Source organism: Toxorhynchites rutilus, chromosome 2 (genome assembly GCF_029784135.1).
Source record: "Toxorhynchites rutilus septentrionalis strain SRP chromosome 2, ASM2978413v1, whole genome shotgun sequence".
NCBI classification, from domain to species: domain Eukaryota; kingdom Metazoa; phylum Arthropoda; class Insecta; order Diptera; family Culicidae; genus Toxorhynchites; species Toxorhynchites rutilus.
This window is the reverse complement of record NC_073745.1, coordinates 119,620,982-119,647,454: the sequence shown is the minus strand read 5'-3', so window position 1 is coordinate 119,647,454 and position 26,473 is coordinate 119,620,982. Positions and strand designations below refer to the sequence as shown.

General features: G+C 38.9%; 1 protein-coding gene across 9 annotated transcripts in view; it reads left to right on the top strand.

Annotated features, from left to right (window-relative positions):
• The window catches only part of LOC129768148 (nyctalopin-like), a 324,518-nt gene that overhangs the window by 188,239 nt on the left and 109,806 nt on the right, over positions 1–26,473 (top strand). The window contains exon 4 of one of the 9 annotated variants that reach the window (XM_055769598.1): positions 21,369–21,462. The exons of the other annotated variants lie outside the window; for them this stretch is intronic. The gene's annotated coding sequence lies outside the window, so the exon portion shown is untranslated. The remainder of the gene's footprint in view (positions 1–21,368; positions 21,463–26,473) is intronic. 9 annotated transcript variants of the gene reach the window in all.

The following is a 26,473-nucleotide window of genomic DNA, read 5'->3' as shown; positions in this document are numbered from 1 at the left end:
AAACTTTGAACCTTTCACGATTCCAAAGTGAAAACGTTCTGTAAGAATTTGCAAGACCGTTGTAACTAAACCCAGAATCAATTACTTACAGTGCACAACCCTTCTCAAGACACTTCCCCACCGGGAGAAACTGAACGCTAATGAAGCCTGGAAAAGAAAAGGGGAGAAGCCGAAGAAAAAGTAGTACAAAAAAAAACTATACGCTAATTCCAACATGACGTGCGTCACGCACGAAGTCCGCTCACGATATTTGCACGCAGAATGGGACCAATTTGCGACGATTTACATCCCAACCCAGCCAGCAGTGGTAGCATTTTTGTTCGCTTCTAACCCCTACCAACTCACCCCCACCGCGGGTGTCAAAAGCATACGACCGGGGATACGTCTCCTCGGGAACTGGGGTAGTTCGGGGTAGCATAGTTTCGGTTTGACTTTCCCCAATAACGTTCTTTTTTGTTTGTTTGCTTGCTTTGCTTGCCGCAAACCATCCTCTGAAGGCGGGCACGCGAAAGCAGTCGGGTGTGTGGTGATCGATGAAAATTTCCCGGACGATTTCGGTTTATTAGACCTCTCCCTGCCCTCGTTTGACATTTGTCCCGCCATTAACTAACACATGAGTTATAATGGTGATTCGAGTGGGATTAAATGGGGTTGGTTCGGAAAATAGTTCGAATGGCAACGTATAATCATACTTTGGATAGAACAAACGACGGGTTGAGAGATCCCATTCATTTTTTCCCGAACTGAGGAATTAAAGCTGGCCAGACGAAATCGCTTACGGGAAAGGTCGAAACCGAAAGGACGTGCGTGCGTGTCATGAGCAGTGCTCGGCGCGGGGGCGGAACTTGGAGGCGATGTTGTTTCGGAAACGATAGCGAAAGAATGTTGTGCAAATAGAGGAAGTGAAGCGGTTCCGGCCATCGGCTGAATGAAAGGATGAATAGGAAGAGGAAATTTGTTGGCATGTTGTTTGAATTCGAAGGACGTTCGCTGCGTTCCGCACGAAAATATACACCGCTAATACACAAAATGTACCTTTGATTTCACAGCGGCGAGGTGAAAGAGAGTAACGTTTGGGAAAGCGAAGAGGCAAAAGGTGAAGTTTCATAATTGAGCATAAATTTGCGATGATTGGCGGTTCATATTCCGGCATGATAAAGTGATTTGACCGAGTTCTTCGGAGGAACTTCTGGCTGTGATGACTTTCATGACGAGTTCGGCGCACTGCCGGAAATTTGGCGTTTTATTGTAACTCATTTGCCGAGAATCGTTGCGTCAGATCATGGTCTATATTGCTCCTTGATTGATGGGACGATGACAGTGACAACGCGAAGAACGCCATGCGATGACAATGATGTGCCCAAAGGCAATGACGTGAAATTAGGTGAGCGAAGCGAGCCATAAAATGATGAATATATTTCGATAACGCCTAACCGCTGAATTTGCATGACTTGCCGTCATTCATTTTCAGCGCTGCGGAATTACGCGTTGTTTCGTTCTGAATGATCAGCTCGAATACGATTTGTCATGTAGCAAATGAATTTCCCTTAAATTTAGTATATTATGAACCCAATGAACAATATGCATATAATATTTCAACGGTGTCATATTCACCATCTAAACTATAAATCTTCGCCAGCGCAATAGATCTTACATAGACTTGTGAAACTGAAAAACCGTTTAAATCAAACCGTGGGATAAACATCCATTCTCGGCTTTGAAGGCAATCGTAATCGTTTATCCTTGGCCAGGCGCTATGTACACAACCTTCATCCGCCCACCTCAACGGCTTCATCCGCTGTTTTGCCAAAGGCGACCGATTTGTATATTTGCAAATCACCTCGGATTTGGAATCGAATCCTCGAATAAATTGCGAGGTAATGGTAAATTTATTTGAACGCCTTTTCCAAAAGACAAACGAAGGGAGTAACGGAGAGCAAAATATAAAAAAAACTACACAAACTCGAGCCTCACCTTGGAATTGGAATCGACCACCCCCAACCGAAGCCGTCTCCATCTTGTTAACCAGGTCAACGGTGTGGGGAGCGGGCCTCGACTCGCGCTGTCGAGGAAAAGCGCAATACTTGGGGTTTGCTTTGATCTGTTTTGGTGCGGGGGCCTCCGGGCCAAAGTGAGCTTTTGTTTGCTTTGCGGCTTTGGAGCGGTTCAATGAGTTCCATTTGATGTGCCGCCTTCGTTGGTTGACAAATTGTTTCAGCCGCTTGAACATCAATCGGGTTGTTTGAGCAAATGTTGTGATTATGCTGAAACAATATTGGTCGAATGGCATCCTTCGGAACGGCGAACTCGTCCTGTAAGTGTAGCAAGTTTGTCTGTATGCCTGTAGAGGACTCTCACAGTCGAGCGCTGGTTGGTGGAGCTTTGTAAGTGTCACACAGTGCAGTTACTACTTCAAGCATCTGAATTAGTTGTCGTCTGATTGCTTCATCTGGCACTCAACATTACAAATCCTCTGGGAAACAATGCATCGACATATAATATGTTTTCATACATTGCCCTTCGCATGGATGAGCCGCATGAGTTTGGAGCGCTAATACGGTTTGCCTGAAAATGATCAACAATACGACTAATCGAACGAAATTCAACAATTAATCCTTTAAAGCAATTCCACGCAAAATCGACCAAAAAACCGCTAATTTTGACCCGACCCTCTCCGTTTTTTTTCGAAATTTGGTACTTATAATAGTAGCTTTGCAAAATCACAATTTTTATAATAATATGACAAATTTAAATAACGACTGAATTTCTAAGAATTTTTCAAAATCATTGATCTTTCTTTCAAAAACACAATGATGTCTACATGCATGATATGATGTTTAACAAAATTTTTGTAAAATTATTTAACTATTTAAAAAATAATTTTAAATCCACTTTTAGAAAATCTTACTCAAAAATTGAATATTAAAATTAAAAAAAATATATTAGGTTGGGGAAAAAGTTATCCATTATTTTCTCGTTGGCTGGCTTTAGTGATCAATATCTCGTGTAATATCGATCGTACAATTTCAAGATTCGGCCCGTTGTAAAGGTGGCATTGCATACTAAAAAAATTGTTTCTGTTCTTATTGTTTGTTCCATTCAGTTGTGAGTTACAGGTTGTTAACAAAGGAGGTCTACAAGAGAAAATTCGGTACATTTCACATTTTTTTTCATAAATGCAAAAATGCAAGCCACGCTGAAATTTTTTTTTGAATTTTCCATCCAATTTTTTTTTAAATTTATTATTTTTTTTTTCATTGCAATACACTAAATTATGATCTCTACTGTCAACGAATGGGCCGTTTGACGCTAGCGATTGACCAGAAACGTTCAGAATTGGCCAACAGAAAATGCGTTTTGTTCCATTAGGACAACGCAAGGCTACACAATTTCGAGATCTGGATTGGTATGATTTGATGCATCCACCATATAGTTCGGACCTGGCAGCAAACGATTATCACCTTTTTCTCGCATTGCAAAAAATTGGGATCAAGAGAAGATTGTAAAAATCTATTGCTATGGTTTTTCGCTAATAAGGACCAATACCTCTATGATAGAGACATTATGAAGCTACCTGCAGAATGGCAACAAATTTTCCAAAAAAACGATGTATATTTGACCCAAATCAGACAATCCAAATCATTTTTGAAATAGTTTTGTATTTCACCCAAAAATAATGGATTACTTCTTCCCCAAACTAACACCCCCCGCTCGATGTGTTTTCGTATATTTTCATTGGAAAACACTTCCAATTGAACAACGCTTGACGTATAGTGGTGCCGTGTCAGAATTTTAATACTGTGCAAACTCATAACCTTTTAAGAAAAATTACATGCAAAATATAATCTACATGCGATTCAACATGAAAAACTATACATAACGTTTTATCCTAGAGCCCACCGTTCTCGAGATTAAGCTGCAAACATGACACGGAGAGCCTCCAGAGTTGCGTGAACAATTGGCACAGCTCAAAAATAGCAGTAGAAGTAGAAGTTTTGAATTTTAGCATTGGAAAAGACTAACTAAGAAAACTGGAAATCATGATCAGAAAGAATTTGATTTATCAGGTTGCTTCGTCTCGTAGTTCGTGTTAGGGAATCGCCTTGCAGTCTGTTCAAATGTATATGAAATTATATTGTCTCGCTTGATTTCATCACGGAACACTTCATGGAGATTCATGGATGATACAAGAATCTCCTCAGAGTGAGTGAGAGTGAGTGAAGGAGACCTGAATTTATAGAGGCCAAATGATAAAATGGTATACAATGACTATTTTCGTTTATAAAACAAACTTTGTAACGTTCATTGTTTTGTAATCATTAAAAAAAAGTATCGGTGTTCCATAACTTTAGAACCAGATGTTACTCCCCATTTCACATTATCACTCCTTTATAAAATTAACGAAGATAGTTAATGTTTCCCACTTTTTACACTTCGTTTCAACTGAGTTTTTCCTGATTGCTAAAAACTTGAGTGCTTCTAACTTCTTGAAGGGTACTGTATGTGCACCGTTTTTTTCTCCACAAATCCACAGACCTTTGGTTTTCTCGTCAAAAAACTGTGCAGGATACTTTTTATGCCATTCCATGAGTCGAAATTCTTGCCCTTTTTTTCCAACGGCATCTGATGATGCAATATCTGGTGAGTACGGCCCAAATAGGTACTCCACCGAGTACCACATCCCAGTCAAACTCCAAGAATTTTTTTCAAGCTGTCAAAGAAACATGGGCTTTGGCATAACTTAAATTTTGGTTCGTTTAGTTGCGTACTTGAACTTGCTGGAATTTATAATGCATGATGCAGAATTCCGTTCGAATCGCACCAGATACAAAGATGACTTTCTCCGGCTGTTTTGGGGATTACTGATTATGGTTCATTCTACTTGCCTCAAAGATACACTCCAAAATACATCCTCAGAATACACATTTCAGCAAAGAAGTTCAACTATATGAAAAATATAGATGTTCAGCACTATCAGACAGCTCAATCCTTTTTGTTGATAAATACGAATGCAGAAATTTCCATATATTGTTGAACACAGATGTGAACAGTTTTTTTTTAAATCATTCAACGTGTCCACGTGGATATTGTCTATACCCCCTCCCCCCTCACCGTGGACAAGCGTGGATATTTCCGCAACACCTACCCCCCCCCCTAAAGTTATCCACGTGGTATGTGGACAGCCCCTTAAAGGGGGGGGGGGGGGGCTGCCATGGAAATGAAACACACATTTCTGCATAACTCGATAACTAATCAAGAAAATGGAACCAAAATTTAGCAAATGTAGGTCTTAGGGAGCAATAAATGTTTCTATGGTGGTTTGACATTAATTTCCCACCTCTAAAGGGGGGAGGGGGAGGTTGCTGAACAACTCGAGAACTAATCAAACAAATGGAATTAAACTCAGCATGTAGAGGTTTTAGGGATCGATAAACGTTTCTATGGTAGTTCAACACTTCTCCCCCTTCCCTCAAGGGGTTTTTTGGTACGAGAAATGTTTCTATGATGGTATAACACCCTTTCCTCCACTGGAAAGGAGGGAAGGTCCCATAAAAAGAATGTACAATTGAAAATCTCGGAAAACTCTGAAGGAAAATGGAAAAAATCGAAAAATTCAATTCGCATGTGTTGTACAATTACATATTGATAAGCGTTGTTAGTCCGTTTGAGGTTTGCTGTAACCAAATTGTTCGAAAGTGTAAATGGATTTCAATGTGATAAAACGCACTTCTATATTGTCTTCTATCTATAAAAATAAAAATGGATCGCCGAATGTGTTGATAAGAGCAAAACTCGAAGAAGGAATTATCTGATTTAGGGCTATCTTCATTCTATCATATTTTCTGTATCACACATTTATTCCATGTTACGGAGAAATATGTTATTTGCAAGTGGATGAAAAATCTTGCACGAGAATTGTATCTGATGTTATAATCTGATATTATAATGTCGAGTTTTGGTAGATGTATTGAAATTTTATAGTAAAAAAAAATTTTAAAGGGTAGATTAAGAGACCAATCAATGAACAGTTCTGTGATTGAACCCATGAACGTGCGCTTAGTAGGAAAACGTGGATGTGATAACAAAAAATAAATTTTGGGCGGGACGAAGTTTGCCGGGTCAGCTAGTGTATTTAATAAAACAACTCCTTGACGGCACAAGATGAATGCGCTAGATTTTTTTCTTGACTTTAAACATTTTTGTGGCGTGCATGCTAGGGAACGAAACAAAATGCTTTTGAAGTGTCATTATAAATATGAAATTTGTTTTTCCTGTTTAAAAAAGAATAAGAATAAGCAAAAAAAAATAGAAAAAAAATTTCGATTTTTCAAAGATTGATTCGGCATGGATCAATTCTTTGGTACCGTCATCCGGGCGCAAATTGATCACCGGGTCAATGATTTTCTATACATTTTTGTGCATATCACACTAGAAAATCATGAATAATATAGATTGATCAATTTCACCACTAAGCACCAGTACTGGTTTTTAAAATAATTGGGAATAAATTCAACAACAAATTTCGGAAATATTCACATTTTTCTGAAAATCGTGATCAATTTGCCCCCGGTTTACGGTACCGATTTAATCAATGGATCGATCCCTACGCCGTTTGGAAAATCGATTCGACAAGATCGATCTTTTTATAAAGATCACCCAATCCTAATCCCATGTCAGCCACACGAAGGGAACATTAGGAGATTGTTTAAATACTAACCTCCAGTCAACTCCATGTAAACGGTTTCATGCTACTAATAAAGGGTGTGTCACATCAAATTGCATCACGGAAAAAACGCTGTAGAAATTTAATTTTTTGGAATTATATCTTCAGCTTTCGCTTATAATCAGATAAGAGTGTATAGATCACGTTGGCCATGCTTCACTGTCAATTTTTCGTAAATTTGGAAAAATGTCGTCGAACGAAAAAGAGCGTCGTGAATTAATCCTGTGCACTCATCTCGAGAATCCGGAGTTGTCACATCGGGACATCGGTAAGATGCTGGGAATCGTCCAATCCACGGTCAGCAGAGTACTAAAACGATACTTCGAGAACCTAACCATCGACCGAAAGGTGAAGAACGGCAAAAATGGATGCTCCGTCAGTGAAAAAGAACACAAGCGCGTAGTTAAGCAGTTTAGACGTGATCCGAGAAGTTCGGTCCGGAATGTCGCCAATAAGCTGAATTTGTCAAGTTCATTCGTCCAGCGGACCAAGCAGCGGGAGGGCCTGCGTACATACTAGGTTCAGAAGGCTCCTAACCGCGACGAAAGGCAAAACATGGTGGGGAAGACGCGAGCCCGTAAGCTGTACACCGAAATGCTGACGAAGCCGCATTGCCTGGTAATGGACGACGAAACCTACGTCAAAGCGGACTTTCGTCAGCTGCCGGGCCTGTTGTTCTTCTCCGCAGAGGACAAATTCAGCGTTCCGGAGGAGATTCGCATACATAAACTATCCAAGTTTGCCAAAAAGTACATGGTGTGGCAAGCGATCTGCTCTTGCGGAAAGCGGAGCGCCCCCTTCGTGATGACCGGCACGGTAAACGGGCAGGTTTACCTTAAGGAGTGCCTACAGAAGCGCTTACTACCACTATTGAAGCAGCACGAGGGCCCGACCATCTTCTGGCTGGATCTCGCTTCGTGCCACTATTCAAAGGACGTGTTGGAGTGGTACGAAGCCAACGGGGTCACCTTCGTGCCAAAGGAAATGAACCCGCCCAACGCTCCGGAGCTTCGCCCAATAGAGAAATATTGGGCGATTATGAAGCAGGCCCTCCGGAAGAACCCAAAAGTTGTCAAATCGGAGGCGGACTTCAAGAGAAAATGGATTTCTGTTCAAAAAAAAACTACAACCTGACGTTGTACAGAACCTTATGGACGGGGTAAAGAGGAAGGTACGAGCACACGGGCTTGGGCTCGAAGTATGAAAAATGGAAAATGCCAAAAGTTATTTAATAGTTTTTATTTTACTGTCTAAAATTTTCAAAAGGATCGGTCTACTGGGCGAATTTCTACAGCGTTTTTTCCGTGATGCAATTTGATGTGACATACCCTTTATAGTTCATAAGTATAATTGTCAAAATATTATAGCTGTCCCGGTCAGACTAACGCCTAATGACCCTAAATGGAAATATTTTTTTTCGGGAAAAAAATTACAGTAGCCTCAATGAAATCGAATCTACCCCTCAACAGCTTGGGCATGATAGATGTTATAAATTCAGCATAAAAAGCTATCTATCTGTACTTTAGGCCATAAATCTGTAATCTGTACCGTACAGAATTTGAACCATATAATTCGAAAAAATCTCTACCTTTCCAAATAAATCTGTACTTGCCTAATATCGATTATAAGATGGTTCAAACCATTTGCGCCAAGTTAGATTCAAAATGGAGCGTAATATTTGTGTGTCACTTAATCACACACAATGAACACTGTGGATCAAATTTCCATCTGATTCCATAAATCTGGAACACTACTATTAAAAATTGAACCTTTTTTTAAACTTGTGATTCACCTGAAGCGTCTAAAATTAGGCAAATGAAGGGGTGTTGTGTTCGATCCAAACAACATCAGTAACTATAGATACTCACCAAGAACTCTTGGAGTTCAGCTTGGAATTTTTGATGTCAGCACTCGAGGTATTCGACGACCTTCCGTGGTCAACCAATAAATGCAAAATTCACTTTGTTGCAGTCGTGATAACTTCAGACATTTTGAGAAGTATTTACGAATCATGAAGACAAATGTTCCAGATGCAAAAATTACCGAGATGTAAGCTTCGAGTTTGGTTCTCTCAAAAAAAAAAAAGAAAAAAGAAAATGTCACTGCTCAAGACCCATCCATTTGATGGGTCGATTTTTTGGATGTTCTTGGAAACTTGTGTCGTCTTTCCATAGTGTAATTTAGAGCAGTATGAGTAAAAGCAGCTGACGTTTAATTCATGTTTCACGATTGATCATGAAATGCTTGTCATTGTTATCCATGGCTTGCCGGGAAAAAAATGTCAATGCATTGTAAAGCGACATACTGGACGCGGAATGTCAAGAGCGCATTTATAGAAGCTAAGAGAAATGTTAGCTTCGTTGTAACCCACTTCCTGGTGACTCTGACTTTTTGACGTAGAACTACGTCTTTCAGGAAGGGTGCCAAATCAGAAAACAGGTCACGTTTTTATGAAATAAAGTTAACGTTAATAACTATTGACGTAGGACTACGTCTAACCGGAAGATATAGGGGGTGAAATGGAAATCTAGGCACTGAACAAGTAGGAAAAAATGCAAGATTTGGAACGCTTATAACTCGAGCATTTCTCAATAGATCGCAAAGGTTTTTGCATCAATTGATAGGAAATATATCTACGCATCTATCATAACGAATAACATTTCATTTTTCTTGAGATAAATAATTGAATAATTGTCAAATATCAAGCATTGTCAAAATGCACTATGTGCCCATTTTTGATTGGTCCATTTTGTGCTCTTCATATCGTACCGACCAAAACGGGCAACCAGAGAAGCAGCGAAATAGAATGAAGCACGATTGGAAAGGAAAAAGAAAAAATGAACGAAACATTGGTCGCAGTCTCACACATGCGTAATTCTCGAGCCAGCCAGTCAGCTTAAAAATCCCCGCTCCACTGCCGTAACGATCATTCTTTGTGTGGACACCGACTGGACAACATCGTTGCTGGACGAGCTGGACGGCGATGGATCGAGTACCTTTCTCAAGGCAAGAGGGCGGAGGTGGTAGCGCTGGAGTAGAGTAGAGTAGAGTTTTCAAAGGGCCTTTCTCAAGGCTAGAGACGAATGAACTGCAAAAGTTTAAAGTCTCTATAATACAATACCTTCCTTCCTTCCGTAACGATCATTCTCATTCAAACCGTACACCACATCGGTTCACATCACAACACATCAACAAACCAACCCAAGCAGCCATGTCTGGACATGGTAAAGGAGGAAAAGTGAAGGGAAAGGCAAAATCCCGCTCGAACTGTGCTGATCTGGAGTTCCCCGCAAGGGTAGCTAGGCCGAGCGCGTTAGTACCAGTGCACCAGTCCACCTAGCCGGCGCTATATAGTTTCGGCCGCCGAAGTGATCGAGTTGGCTGGCAAAGCTGCTCGCGACGATAAGAAAACCCGCATTCGGAACAGAACACATTCGGTTCGGTGGACATCAAGACAACAGGCAGTTGCAGCGAGTGGCGAGTGGCAAACGCAATCGCAAAACGGCATCAGGTAGCAGAAGAAAAAAGTTTGTTCTTTATACAAACTGCTTTGGTGGCAAATCCAGAACAAGGCGGCATCGAGGGCGTTCGAAATGGTTTTTTTCAAAACCACGAGTACTAAGTTTTCTAAATTGGAACCATTCCATAAAACAAGGCGCTTTTCAGGGCCATTAAACCTTCCAAAAAAGAGTTTAGGAAATACAGTTCAATGCTTTCTAAAACATTATCCAAAATAATAATAAAACACAAATTGATTTTTTTCATAATTTGTTTGCCAGGATATGATGAGTATGTGAATTTGGCAGTTGTTCTGAGCTTATTGATTTTCACCAATTCTTAAATTGCGCTAGAGTATAAAACACGCGGACCCCAAAAAAATATCTTATTTTCTTTCAAACCGTAAACCCGTGTGGTTGTACGGCATCGGCATCGTGGACGTAACAAAGGAGGACAAGTTAAGGGAAAGGCAAAGTCTCACTCGAACCGTGCAGATCTCCAGTTCCCTGTTGGCCGCATTCACTGATTGCTCCGCAAGGGTAACTAGGCCGAACGGATTGGTGCCGGAGCACCAGTATACCTAACAGCGATTATAGAGTTTTGGCCGTCGGAGTGCTCGAGTTGGCTTGCAAAGCTGCTCACGACAATCAGAAAACACGCATCAAGAACAGAGCAGCTTAGTTTCAGTGAGTGGCAAAGTCGCATTAAATGTAATTTACTGAACAATATGTCACAAGCTGGATGGGAAGAAATTTTCCAACTGTGAAAGCTGTGGCGAGTGGCAAACGCAATAGCTAAACAGGAAGGTTTAACCGAACAAGATGGGAATATCGAGTGATAACAAAAACACAACACCAAAGGTTCTTTCGAGAACCATCAACATATTCATAAAGAGTAAACAGTAAACTAATCCATTTTTCAGGTAGATAGGTAGGTATTCACGTAGGAGAAGAAAATAAAACAATATATTTAAAATATATATATTTAACAAAAGCTGTCCCCTTTGTATAGTCCTACGTCACTCCGGTTATGTCCACGACATTACCCACCCGTCTTTTTTCACTTTGAACGAATTCTCATGATTTGCAAACCAATCGAATCGGAAATTGTCTAAGATTTGTTTGATATGCTATACATTACAATTCGCCATTCTCTAAACGGTTTAAATTCATGAAAACTGGAAGAACTTCCTTTTTTCCCATACATTTGTTCTGCCGATATGTGTGCTAACTCTACTCGTATTTCGAATGCTTATAACCCGAACATTTCTTAACAGATCGGAAAGATGTTTGCATCAATTGATAGGAAATATGTCTACGCATCTATCACAATTTATCAAATGTTATTTTTCATGAGATGAACAATTGAATAACTGTAAATGTCAAGCGTTTTCGATACGCCCTAACTGCCAAGTTTTGATTGGGCCCACAACAGACTTCAAAATCGATTTACCTGTGGAAATCCGCTTTGCAAATATACATGCAAGTCGGGGGTATTTTTTCCCACTGAGCTGTGTTTCCCTAACACAGACTTCAAAATTAATGTACCTGGGGGAATCGGTTTTGCAAATACATGCAAGTTGGGGGTATTTTTTGGTGTTGAGTACTTTTGTACTCGCTTGACGTTGTGCAGACCGAAATATGTTTCCCTAAAACGTACTTTTAAACTGAGAAGCCTGGAAATTGTCATTTCAGATACTAGAGGCGAATGAACTTTCGCGGTTCAAGAACTACGAAAATATGAGATGTGTAATAATTTCAGAGAAAAATGTAAAATACAATGATCGTTTGACAATTCTTCCGTTCACATATTTTGGTAGGCATCATATCAAACGTAAAAGGACGTTCATCAAATTTATTTGTAACGAAGAACCTAATCTATTACAATAATTTAGATGCATTCTGAAATAATATTCGAAGTGGTAAACAAGTGGATTGCATAATGTAATTGCGTAGTTCTACGTCGAAAATATGTGGTATTGTTCTAGATACAACCCCTTACAATTTTTTTGTGCCCGGATACTCGCATGAAACACTACATTCTTACTTTTGATTCCAATTTGGCACCAATTCTGTACATGCAAATATTTCCTTTAGGGTACGGAATTAATTCTCCAGATCTTGTATATTCTCATCGTGGAATCCTGAAAACGCATCTAACACAACGAATGTCGTCCTTATGAAACAGATCAATTATTGCATTGTCATGTACCTGAATGTTTCTCTATTCAAATGTAAGAAATTTGACACGATTAAAAAATCTGTACCAATCTGTGTATCAAGAAAAAATGATCACACAGATAATCGATAGACGGTTTTGAAAACTAGATTGAAATTTGTTTAATGCTGACTTATCACTATAATGAAAAAAAAATCCAAAGTGCCTAGAATACTTTTAGTTTTTTTTAGAAAATCTACTGACATTTTGCAAATACTGTAGAAAGTATCCTCAAACTAGACCAAAAAAATCATACTTACAGCAGTCGATCGCGATTTTGAGTAAGTTAAAAGAGCACTTCATCGCAAAATGTACTGAGTGGCGGGAATAATTCTGAAATGAATGGTTCATTCCATAAATTATAGTATGGAAAATATGGGTGGCTAAATTTAACTATAGTCTCGAATACGCTGCACGTGAAGAACGTCTGTTTTTATGGTGCTTAGCTACCCCTCCCCCTCTCTTAGGGGGGGCTGCCATACAAACGAAATATAAATTTCTGCACTACAAGAGAATTAATCGAGCAAATGAAAACAAATTAGGCATATTGAGGTTGTAGGGTGCAATAAATGTTTCTATGATGGTTAGACTCTCCTCCACTCTCTCTAAGAGGGGGGGGGGGCGGTGGAAGGTGGTCTTATAAATGAAATACCAATTTCTGCATTACTCGAGAAATAATCAAGCAAATGAAACCAAATTTGGCATGTGAAGATTTTAGGGTGCAATAAATGTTTCTATGGTGGTTATACGCTCCACCCCTCTCTCTAAGAGGGGCTGCCATACAAATGAAACACGAATTCCTGTATTACTCGAGAATTGATCAAGTAAATGAAACCATATTTGGCATGTGGAAGTTTTAGGGTTTTAGGCAAATTTCTGCATAATTCAAAAACTAATCAAGCAAATGGAGCCAAATTTGTCATGCGAATGTTTTAGGGGACACGAAACGTTTCCATGGTGAATAGACACTCCTCCCCTCTCTTTGAGACTGCCATACAAATGAAGCATACATATCTGCATAATTCAAGAACTAATCAAACAAACTGAACCAAATTTGGCATGTGGAGGTTTTAGGGGGCAAGAAACAATTCTAAAGTGGTTCAGCACTCCTCCCACCTTTTTGAGGGGAAAAAATTCTCCGATTCAGGTCTTTATTCGATCATATTTTTTGTATAAAACATGTATTCCCTGTATCGGAGAAACATGTTATTTGCAAGTGGTTGAAAAATCTTGAACGAGAATTGTGTTTGAAAATAATCTGATATTATAATGATGAGTTTTGTTAGAAATACTAGGAATTTTATAGTAAAAGGTAAATTCAACGGGGTCGATAAGAAGATCAATCAATGAACAGTTCTGCGATTGGACCCATGAACTTGCTCATAGTAGGAAAACGTGAATGTTTGAAGGTATTGATAACAAAAACCAAATTTTGGGCGGGACGAAGTTTGCCGGGTCAGCTAGTAAACAAATAAATAAACTATTCAGAATGCCATCTGTAGCAGTATGAATACCGAATGAAATATCATTCCGTAATCCAATATCCAAAGCCAATAACGAACATTCACTGATGAACTTAATGAAAATCCTAGAATGAGCACTTTTATAAACTTTCCAAATTGCGAATTTTAAAACATTTTCAATCCTCCAAGAAATTCCCTAGCCTCAAATTCAATTCCGGGTATAAGCCGAACACCGAACACCGAAAAGCACCGTTATAAGGCTAATAATGATAATAATTTAGTAAATTGTCTCGGAATTTAATAACAAACTTCCGCCGGACTCACCTTCGAATGCTCGAAAGCTTCGAGATAGCGATTCCGAGGGCTTTGTTCTTCCGGTCCTGATTCGATGTCGCACTAGATTACCATAAATTTAATATTTATTCACTCAATAGTCCCGACCTTTTCCAACTTCCGCCCATCGGAACTCACACAGACACAAGAACACGCACACACGCAGGGGTAAAATTATGAGTGCAAAAATAAACAAAAACCAACAAAAATCACGAGCACTTATTAAATTTTCCTCACCAACGGCTTGCTCTTCCAGCCTCTGTTGTGAACTTCACTTTCAATTTCACGGCTGCTGAATTTAAATATTCAATATGCGCCTTGAGGTGCCTGCCCGAGATCGTACAGATTATACCTCCACCTACCCCCCCCCCTCTCTCGCTCTCTCTCTCTCTCTCTCTCTCTCTCTCTCTCTCTCTCTCTCCTCTGTCCACTCTCCTGGTACGGTATGTCCGAAAGCGTATGCTCTGTTCGACCGGTGTCCTTTCTTTTGTTGTTCTCTGATTTTGTTGGGGGCGAAGAACCCGATTCACCTCGTTATCTGCAAAACAACCCGAGGTGGAAGATTATGAGGGTTGAATATGTGGAAAATTTACCGGAAAAGATACTGTTTGCGATGTGCTTTTCCGATTGTACGATAGATTCATTTGATGTGGAATCAAAGAGATAAATTTAAACGAGTCTGATTTCGTTTCCTCAAACCACGCGTCCTCTTTGAATTCATTATCAAATTATTATGCAGCTTTATTGTGGAGAAATTCGTAGCAAGCGACTTTTTTTCATTATTCTTTCCCAGCCTATTAACATTTAATTTCCCGCTCTCCGGTTCATTGAGCGAAAGACTACCAAGAATACATACCAAATCAACTGCTGCAATACTTTTTACGGCTGGTTGCAAATTTGCCTAAATTAGACGACGTCTAAGGACGGTCATCGTCTGGGCTCGTTTTCAGCATCCGAACGCTGAAATTCTCGTTGAAGGCTCATAAAGAATCCAATTTACTTAAAGAGAGAGCCGGACCGGCGCAAATTCGCTATGAGATGTTGCTTTTTACTGATTACCGAAATTGCAGCAAACTTTTGTTACCCCCTCTTCTTATTTCTTCAAATGATGGGGCTCACTGGAAAAGAATTCCCCACCGAAACTAGCACAAACTCAGAAGGGGATCGGAATGATTATAAAAATAGGGAACAAAGTTGGATGGGAATTGAACCGAGGAAGAGCGGAGATAAAATTAATGCTTCTTTATGTGATGCCAACGCTACTATCAGCATCCGAAGGGTGGCCAATAATGATAACACTGCAATACGTTGGAAAAAAGCAAGACCTGGTGAACATTATACTAAGCTGAGGGAGCATTTTAAGGAATATAAACAATTTTTGATTGTTTGTTAAAAAAATAAGGTCGTCATAACCATATTCATTTATGTGAACTCTTGGTCAATCACAAGAACGAAAGACAAGTTTGTTCTCAAGCATTCTGTTAAATAAAACCATTAGTGCATTTGAAAAACAGTCAAAAAATAATGAATCCCTTTCAAGGGAGCCACTCTCTTCCATTTCGTTTGAAACTGGCTCCACTTGACCCAGCCAAGCAACTGCAAACTGCGTGCCAAACTGAATGAAAAACTTGGATGTGTCCAGTCAGGCGTAAGTATCCGGTTTTTTGAATATAGTGCGAGTGTGGAAAAAAGAATCCATTTCTATGTGATCCTTTGTCGAATAAACGAGAGGAAGAGGCGAGAGAAAGCGCACAATTTTGCTGAATATAAAAATTTCGGTCAGCCGGTCAGAAGCCCTGGAGGACCACATTTCTGCAGATTACCAGCACAGAGGCGCTCTATTCCGGCTCCGTATTTCCCAGATGACGCAATAGGGATAGTGAACTAGTTTCATATAGTTTTGTATAGCTATTTTGGCTGTGCAAAATTGCAATTTATATTGGATGTAGTGCTGTTTCGTTTTTACTTTCTGAATTTGCATAGAAAAGTGCGCAGTTTTTGGAGCGCTTGAAAGTTAACGCATGCTGTCAAACTAATTTAAAGTTTAAATTGTTGAGAGCGGGTAGGCAGCCCGTGACTGCGGTGGTGTGTTTTTTACAAGAATTTTTCGTCTATGAGTGGCAAATTCGAAGATATTCTTCGGAAGGAAATGAACCGGTGTGAATGGAAATCGAACTCGAAGTATTAGTACCATGGTCTAACTTTTTCGAAAAGAAACATGAAAATCAACTCCCCTGTCAGTCGCTTCGCTTCGAGCAGGACTGCTTCTATAAACGACCTTCTTCTTTTGCTACTGAGTTACAACGAACGCATTCACCGCCAAACATGACTTGTTCATCAGTTATCCTCGCTCTCAACGCGCGTCAATTCATTTCTAGTTGAAGCAAACAACCATTTAATTGGTGTGACGAATGAATAGAAATCTGCCTCTCCATTCCACTACTACTCTACCGCGACATGAACCTCGTCGCCCGGATACACGATCTTATGTTAAAGTCAATCTAAAGCAGGGATTCTCAAACTATTTTGGACAAGAGACACCTTTTCTAGGATGAAGTGATACCATCGACCCCAATAACCAAATTTCTTTAAAAGTTTTATCTTTATCTTATTCATACAAAATTCAAAACCAATACATACAAAATTCCAATTCAAAAACATTGCGGTTGATTAAGTGAGTAAACTCATTTTCTCATCAATAAATAAACATTGAATTCAATAAATATCAAGTTTAATTCATAATCATTAATACAAATTACTGCAACATTTTATTTCGCTTGTTGGGTGTTAACCACTGCGTCCATTATTTTGAACTACTGTGGTATGCCCTTTTTGACGTAGAACTACGTCATTCATTTAGGGTGCCAAACAGTGTTGCCACATTTAAATCTGTACCAGAGGAGTTAAAAATCTTTCTCATCTGTAGTTTTTTTTTCCAAAAATCTGTGCAATCAAAAATATTCGTTGTTGAGAAAAAAAGCATTAAAAAAATACTCATTTATTTACTACAAATGCCACATTTACATTTGCAAGTCATTCGTGTGTTTGATGATGCTTATACTATCAATTTTTAGAAATTTTCGAGCTGCCATCACGATGTTTGGCCAAATCCTTCGATCTCAAAATAGCGTTCATCGTATCGTTGCTGAGCCGATTTCGAAGCTTATTTTTGTTCTGATTATATTTAGAAAAAAAATAGTGAGAGCGTTACAAAGAAGGCATCGAAGCGCCGAAAATGCGAGCGAACCGTCAATTCTTATATGGCACTAGCTGACCCGGCAAACTTCGGGCCGCCCAAAATTTATTTTTCGTTCCACGTTTTCACATCACATCCACGTTTTCTTACTAAGCACACGTTCATGGGTCCAATCGCAGAACTGTTCATTGATTGATTTTCTAATCTAACCTTTAAAATTACCTTTCACTATAAAATTCCTATTATTTCCAACAAAACTCATCATTATAATATCAGATTATTAGACACAATTCTCGTTCAAGATTTTTCAACCACTTGCAAATAATATGTTTCTCCGTTATACATGTTTGATACAGAAAATATGACAGAATGAAGACAGCCCTAAATCGGTAAGTAATTACCGAGTTTTACTCTTATCAACTATTTATTATCGGCGATCCATTTTTATTCGTATAGATAGAAGACGATATAGGAGTGCGTTCTATTACATTAAAATCAATTTTCACACTTCTAACAAAGATCAGTTTCGTTACCACAAACATCAATTGAACTAACAACGCTTGGCAATATGTAATTGTAGAACACATGCGAATTGAATTTTTAAAATTTTCCTATTTCCCTTCAAAGTTTTCCGAAAATTTTCAATTGTTATTTTTGGTTGGAATATGTTTGGTGGAAATATATGCATTATTTTTATCGGACCCCCTCTCCATTCCAGAGGAAGGGGTGTGTCATACCATCATAGAAACATTTCTCGTACCCAAAAACTCTCACATCCCAAATTTGGCTCCATTTGCTTATTTAGGTCTCAAGTTATGCAGAAGTTTGTGTTTCATTTGTATGGCAGCCTTCATGTCCTTAGAGAGGGGGTAGGTGTGTCGAACCACCAAAGAAACGCTTCGTGCCCCCTAAAACCTTCTTCTTGAATGGCGTTAACGTTCCCTGTGGAACTTTTGCCGTCTCATCGTGTACATTAAACTAGCGTCATTCATTAATACTTAGTTGAGATTTCTTAAGCCACACGCCTTAACATTCCTTGAATGTAATCCGAGGGGCAAGCTCTAGAATACGCGTGACCACAGTGCAAGTCGAAGGTAATTTCTCTGACGAAAAATTCCCCCGGCCAGAAAGGGAATCGAACCCGAACACCCGGCATGATAATGTGAGACGCTAACCACTCGGCCACGGGTGCACGTGCCCCCTAAAACCTCCACATACCAAATATGGCTCAATTTGCTTGATTAATTCTTGAGTTATGCAGAAATTCGTGTTTCATTTGTATGGGAGCCACCCTTTTTAGAGAGGGGGGGGGGGAGTGTCGAACTACCATAGAAACGTTTATCGATCCCTAAAACCTCTACAGGTCGGACTCGATTATCCGGAGTATTAATTTTTGTTTTTCATTCCGGATAATCAAGTCATAAAAAACAACGAATTTTTTCTCGGAAAACGTAATATAATTATGATTTGCACTTATTTATTGAACGGTTTTATCAAGGTTGACACGTTTGTATATTTGTGACTTTGTAACTTTGTCTGCAGCGCTGTACCACATTAATGGAAATTTAACCCCCTTCCAGTGGAGGCGATCTGGCGTAGTGGTAACATCAATACCTCTCACACAGAGATTACGAGTTCAATTCTCACTCCCGACATTCTTCCAAAAAACGGAAGTAAAAGTGACGAACCAGCCGAAATGTGTTGCAAATAATAAAAAAATAACCCCCTTCCTGTTGACCGATTGATCTGAAATTTGGAACACATCTTTATCCCTGGTGTCATTATGAAATTGCGTATTCCATGATCTTCGAAATCCAAAATGGCAGCCGCTACAAAATTTAAATTTTCAAGATCATGGAATACGCAGTTTTATAATGAGAGTAGAATTAAAGGTATGTTCCAATTTTTTGATCAATCAGTTAACTAGGATTCTCAAATGAGAGTATCTTCGAGGTGGGGGTGAGTGTAGGGTACAAAAATATATAAAAAAAAAACAGGAACGAGTTCATTTTTTCATGAATAACTGTGTTCTACTAGTCAAGCCCTTCCATTTGATACCCATATTGATGGAGTTCTGAGAAAATATATATTCCGCCATTTTGTAGTGGCCGCCATATTGTATTTGCATTTTTTGATACCCATATTAGCTATCCAATATAGAATAATTGTACAAATTATTCAAATTTACCGAAAATCAAAAATTAAATACTCCGGAGAATCGAGTCTCCGGATAATCGAGTCCGGCCTGTATATCTCTTCTTCTTCTTCAATGGTACTAACGTTCCTAGAGGAACTTCGCCGTCTCAACGTAGTATTACTTGCGTCATTTTTATTAGTACTTAGTTGAGATTTCTATGCCAAATAACACGCCTTGAATGCATTTTGAGTGGCAAGCTCTAGAATACGCGTGATCACAGTGCAAGTCGGAGGAAATTTCTTTGACGAAAAATTCCCCCGACCAGAACGGGAATCGAACCCGAACACCCGGTATGTTAGTTATGACGCTAACCACTCGGCCAAGGGAGCACAACGGCCTGTATATGCTAAGCTTGATTCCATTTGTTTGATTAGTTCTCGAGTTGTTCAGCATCCTCCCCTCCTCTTTAGAGAGGGGCAAGCAGTATCAAACCATCAAAACAAAACCAGAATTTGATTTCGTTTACTTGATTAATTCTTGAGTAATGCAGGAATTTGCGTTTCATTTGTATGTCAGCCCCCCCTTAGAGAGGGGCGTTTGATATGATCCTAGGACTACCAAAATATATGAACGGAAGAATTGTCAAACGATCATTGTATTTTACATTTCCCTCTAAAAATATTGCACATCTCATGCTACCGTAGTTCTCGAACCGCGAAAGTTCGTTTACCTCTAGTATCTGAAATGACGATTTTCCTAGGCTTCTCAGTTTAAAAGTACGTTTTAGGGAAACATACTCCGGTCTGCACAACGACAAGCATGTACAAAAGTACTCAACACCAAAAAACACCCCCGACATGCATGTATGTGCAATGCGGATTCCCCCAGGCACATTAATTTTGAAGTCCGTGTTAGGGAAACACAACTCAGTGGGAAAAAATACTCCCGACTTGCATGTTTTGACAAAACGGATTCTCCCGGGCACATTGATTTTGAAGTCCGTGTTAGGGAAAAACAGCTCGGTGGGGACAAAAATACCCCCGACTTGCATGTATATTTGCAAAGCGGATTTCCACACGCACATCGATTTTAAAGTCTGTGTTGGGGAAACCGTAAATCGGGCCAAAATAAAATTTGTAGTTAGGGCGTTTGAATAACGCTTGACATTTTACAGTTTGAATAACTGTTCATCTCATGAAAAATAATATTTCATTAATTGTGATAGACGCGTAGAAATATGTCCTATCAATTGATGCAAACATGTTTCCGATCTATTGAGAAATGTTCGAGTTATAATCATTCGAGATACGGGTAGAGTTAGCACACAAATCGCAGAACAAATCTATGGGAAAAAGGAAGTTCAGTTTTCATGAATTGAAACCTTTGAGAGATTAGCGAATTATAATGTATAGCATATCAAACAAATCATAGAGAATTTCCGATTCGATTGGTATGTAATTCATGAGAATTCGTTCACAGTGAAAATAGTTATTAACGTTAAATTTATTTCATAAAAACGTGACCTGTTTTCTGATTTGGCACCCTTCCTGAAAGACGTAGTTTAACGTCAAAAAACCACACAGAACCGTTTTGGTTCATATGGTGGTCATTAATCTATTTAATATTTAATACATAATATTGAATACAAACATACGTTTACATTGATCTATAATTATAGTCTCCTATAGTTTCCCGATGAAACAGTTCTCTTTTTATATTTTTCTTGTTGTAATATTTCTTTTCATTCTCATGCTTCCATACTTTATCAGTCCAATAATATTTTTTTCTCTTTAATTTCAGGTAATTTCGTTAACACCAATTTCACGGCAAGAGAGTCGTTCAAAATGTAATACGGTGTCACTGATTTCGAGCGGAGTGATATTTCGAAAATGAGGTATTTGAAATTTAATGCATTTGTAGACAGTAGTCATGACCAGGGCCCGAAATCTTCGAAGGGGAAAAAATGAAGACCGACTCTACTCTCAGTAGCTTCGCTTCGACTAGAACTGCTTCGGCAGTCGTCGTCAACAATAAGTGACTTGACTAGAAAATGAATTGACTAGCGTTGACCAGCGAGGATGACTGGTAAACTAGTCCAGTCAGTGGTTTTTTCAACTAAATTTGCCTCTTCATTCAACTGACTTCAATCCACACTTCCATTTCCCCCTGACACTAATTTCATACCCGCGTACGCAATCTTATTTTTCGTCCATATAAAGAGGAACGAAAACTTGATTTCTAATGCAAACAAGTAGTTACCCCACCAATAGACTGTTTTATATCGACCCATCGTGAACTCAAACCAACGAACTTAGACATTTATGAAGTATTCTATAAAAGTCCTTGCGTTAGCATTAGTAGATAGCGAGCAAAATAGTGCATACACACTGCACGCTGTTTTATACGTGTGAGTAATTTTCGTGCACGACATAAAAAAATCTAGCTCACCTGTAGCGTATGTCAAACCACGTTGAACTCAAACATCGATGCATGCATAATGATACATGGGAGAGAAAGAGAGGAACGATTACATTTTGGGGGAAGTCACTTCAAAATACAATGAAGAAAATTTGACTGGGAAGAATGAAATGATATAGTCGTGTCAGTAGAGGGAGAGAGAGACTAAACGCCCGACAGACTGATTTGTCGTTTAGGCGGAGAAACTGCGTGAAGAAGCCAAAAGTCATTTCCGACTGAATACGGATATAGTCAGTCAGATAGGCAGCTGACTATCCTCAGTTGACTATGACTATGCCGAGCCCTAGTCATGACTATAGAATATAGAATCTGAAATTCGATTGTATTTAGGAACTGGGATTTTATCGAATTTCGTATAACCGGATTATATTTTTGTTTATCTGGAATTCAGGTGTTTTATGCAGTCTTATAGGATTTTGATATATTTCTCATATCGTAAGCAGAGGGCCTGTATCCGTGACATAAATCACCTTTTTGACATACATGCTTCATCTCCTAGTTAACCCGCAAACCAGTTTTTTCCAAAATTCTTTTTTTTCAACTTATTTTAACATTTTTTGTCAATTTTTGTCTTAATTTTTTGTGAATTTTTCTGAAGTAACTAAGATTTTCGCTTTTCTTCTTTTTATGAACAAACTCGGAAGTAAGAATAAAAATGCCAAACGCGCACATATTCATCTAGCGAACTAACAAAATCCATATACAAACCTTTTTTTTCAAAACTAAACCGGAAACATGTTTTTTTCCCGCCACCCAATCAGATAAAAAGTATCAAAAGTATCAAAAGACCAACTCCGGGCTAAGATTGATTACCTCCCCCGCGTTCCGGAACAACTAGTTAAAACGGAACAAAATCACTTCTTTTCAACTAGTTCAGCTACCCGTAAAATCGTGATATGGTGGATGAAAAAAAAACAACCTTTTTTCCTCCTCCATCAATTACGAGAGAAAAACCAACTCAGTTGGCAAATGTCCGCTCCTCCCATGGGACCTGCAACGTTCTAGTCGCTTTCTAGTCTGCTACACACCTTCTTTTTTCATTTTTTTTGCCCGACTATGTTTTAATTTATTCAAATTATCCATCACGAAATATGTGCATTAACACGTAATTACTTAATTAGAGTACTAGACGCAAACGGAGAACGAGGGAGAGCGTTTTGATTCAACAGCAGGATAAAAACGTGGACACAAGGCAAACCGTTTTTTCGCTTTCCTTCGGCGACTGCGAGGGAAAAAATTCAGTGCGAAATTAAGTAATCCTATTTAGAATTCGTTTTGTGCTCTAGCGCAACTATGCAGAGCGAACACACGCAAAAAAATAGGACCTCGCTTAAACAAAGGATAAAATTAATTTCTGTATTGTAGAATTTTACCATGCTTGCAAAAATAGCTAAAGTTCTCTAACAGGACATAATGAACCTTCTGAGCCGCGGAAGGGGAAAAAAGTTCCCCTCAAGCAGCACACGAACACGCATACACACACACACACACCCACAACAAAGACGCCCAACAGAATTATATTAAATTTTTTCAACAGTCGGAAAACTTGCCGAACGCTGCGCTTTTCCTTGCCGCCGATGGTGCTTGATGCGGAAAATTTGAGCCTCCGTCTGCCGTTAATTCGCTTAGCCGCCCCGATTTTGGGTTAGTTTTCAATTCACAGGCGGCGAACCGGATGTACCGAACTGGGACCGAACGAAAGAAAAACAGACCAGTCCGAAGGGTGCTGAATTTTCCCTCAATCTGTTACCACCATTTCCGTGAGTTGTAGAATGGAATCTACTTCGCTCACGCCATACCCGTTACTCGGAAAAAATTTGAACCGTTTTCCGGCAAAGGAAAACGTTCGGAGCTTTGCGCTCGACGAAGCAAATGTGGAAAGTTCAGGGAATGGGTAAAGTAAACTGGAAGTTAAAATTAATAATTATTATGGGAAATGAATTATGTGCTATTTGTTGCCTCTGTTCCGTGTGCACCGGGAAAAACTTTTTGTTCGTTGGCTGGATGGGATTAATTTAGGGTTATTGGTGAAATTACGATATGGGAAATCGAGCGAATGTGACCAATCGATTTACTTCCGATTGATAACTTGCAATATTACGATGGGTTGGCATTCTAATCTATCAGATTTAAGCAGACAAATATTTCTAGGAGTTATGATAGATGGAAAGAATGGACCGAGAAATTTCACATAGAGTCGGCCAAGAACACGCATTCTAAATTGATACTCAAGATTTCAAGATAATTCATGAGGCACTTGTTCTTTCGCACGAAACACACAGGACGGCAACTCTGACGGAAGAGGTGCTCAAAATCTTGACAACATATGGGATCGACATCCGATATAACTGACAGCCACGAACAATGTTGTTCAAAACATACATGCTACGGTAGACTGATAAACCCTTCTGTACTCGCGTGCAAAATCATAACACGTATACTCGCGCACGGTGTCACAGACCGAAAATTGAACCTCTCTGTAATGTTGCCATTGTGTATTTTTCAGGCTTTATTGGCATTTATTCGAAGAAGAGGGTATGATTGAATGAAAAAACTCCAAAAAATATTTTTTCTTCGTCTTTATTATGTTTTAATAGTCATCTAATTCAGCCTCCTCAAAACAGAGTAATTTTTGATACTCCAACACAAATAACGAAATTCGTATTTTTCACTGTCATTAATTAAAAGTAAGCCACTGAATATAATTAATGGAAGTATAAAGAGCTATAAAATAACATAAAAATGTATTAATCGATTGTGGTTTCATTGGAGTAAGAATCGGAACATAGCATAACTGCATGCTCGAAACAAACATATTTTTTTACATTCCATGCAGTTGTGGTGTGTTTTCTGGTCTTTCTTCGAAGAGAAGAATGTATAACGACTTCTAGATAATTACCAGATGATAGAGGTTCTGGAATATGAATGTTGCATGTTTCTAATATTCTTTGTCTCTGTATTCTTGGTAAACTAAGAATTATTCCCTTTTTTAGATGGGGCATAAAAAGATAATATAAAAGGATTTCTAGTAACTTTCTTTTCTTTCTCTTGTTTTCTTGTCGATATTGTTCATTATAAAAAAAATATCCCCGAAAATGTAATTGTTAAAAATTACCATAAGCCACCGATTAGTTTATAGTTCACTGTTTACAACCCTTCCACAAGTGAAATTCTTTCACAAGTGTGTATATTTGTGACCATTATATTTATCGAATAACTATACGAAAGTCAAACATTTATATTTTGCTTTTGAACGTATGAATCTAACGACGAATATATCGACGAATAGTTAATATATGGATCCGTTCAATCCAGTTACAGAAGGGACTGAAATCAAATAAGAATAGTCCGGTAATGATCTTATGCATTATATTCTATAATTATTTCATGCCACTAACATAAATTTATACATTTCATTCAACAATATCCTAGAATACGAAAAAAGGCACTTGTATAAAAAAGTTACTCCTATACTCGCGTCGGTATGTCAGACCGAAAGTGTTAAAAAAGTGGCACACGTCCCCTTTGTACCAACACATGCGATACGCTAAACGATGACGAACGACGAATAACGAAGCTAGAGAGAATCGCAAAGTCGTAGTGTTGATATTTTCTAAGAAATGAACGAATTATTGATTTCTCGGTCTGACAGACCAATGCGCGAGTATAGGAGTGTTAAAGATTATCCAACGTCTTGAAATTAACGGCTTTGCATTGTTTGCAAATAACGACGAAGATGGTGACAATGACTGATGATCAGTAAATGGAATTGATAGAGCCTATTCTGCGAGAGTATGATGTACAGAACTTATATTACTACTCGACATGAGTGATACTCTGACGGAACAGCTATTGAAAACTCATGAAAACATTGCATCCTCGTCTGAATATATTGGGCTGTCAAAAAAGTCCTGCGGTATTTCCGCGAGGTATCGTTGTAAGCGCGTAGTTCTAGTTGTATTCATTGGTATCGAGTCATACTATAGCTTGTTGGAAAGGTATTTTTGCGCGCTATAATATAGTCCTTGACAGTGTTTTGTTTGGTTAAGTCGTTCGTGAGTTATAGTGTCGCAAATATGGAGCAAAATAAAGAGAAAATCCGACATATTTTACAGTACTACTATGACAAAGGCAAAAATGCATCTCAAGCTGCCAATAAAATTTGTGCAGTTTATGGACCCGATACAGTTTCCATTTCCACCGCACAACGATGGTTTCAACGTTTTCGTTCTGGTGTAGAGGTCGTCGAAGATGCGCCACGCTCCGGAAGACCTGTCGTCGAAAATTGCGACAAAATCGCTGAATTAGCCGAGAAAGACCGGCATAGTAGCAGCCGTAACATCGGCCAAGAGTTGAGGATAAGTCATCAAACCGTTATTAACCATTTGAAGAAGCTTGGATTCACAAAGAAGCTCGATGTATGGGTG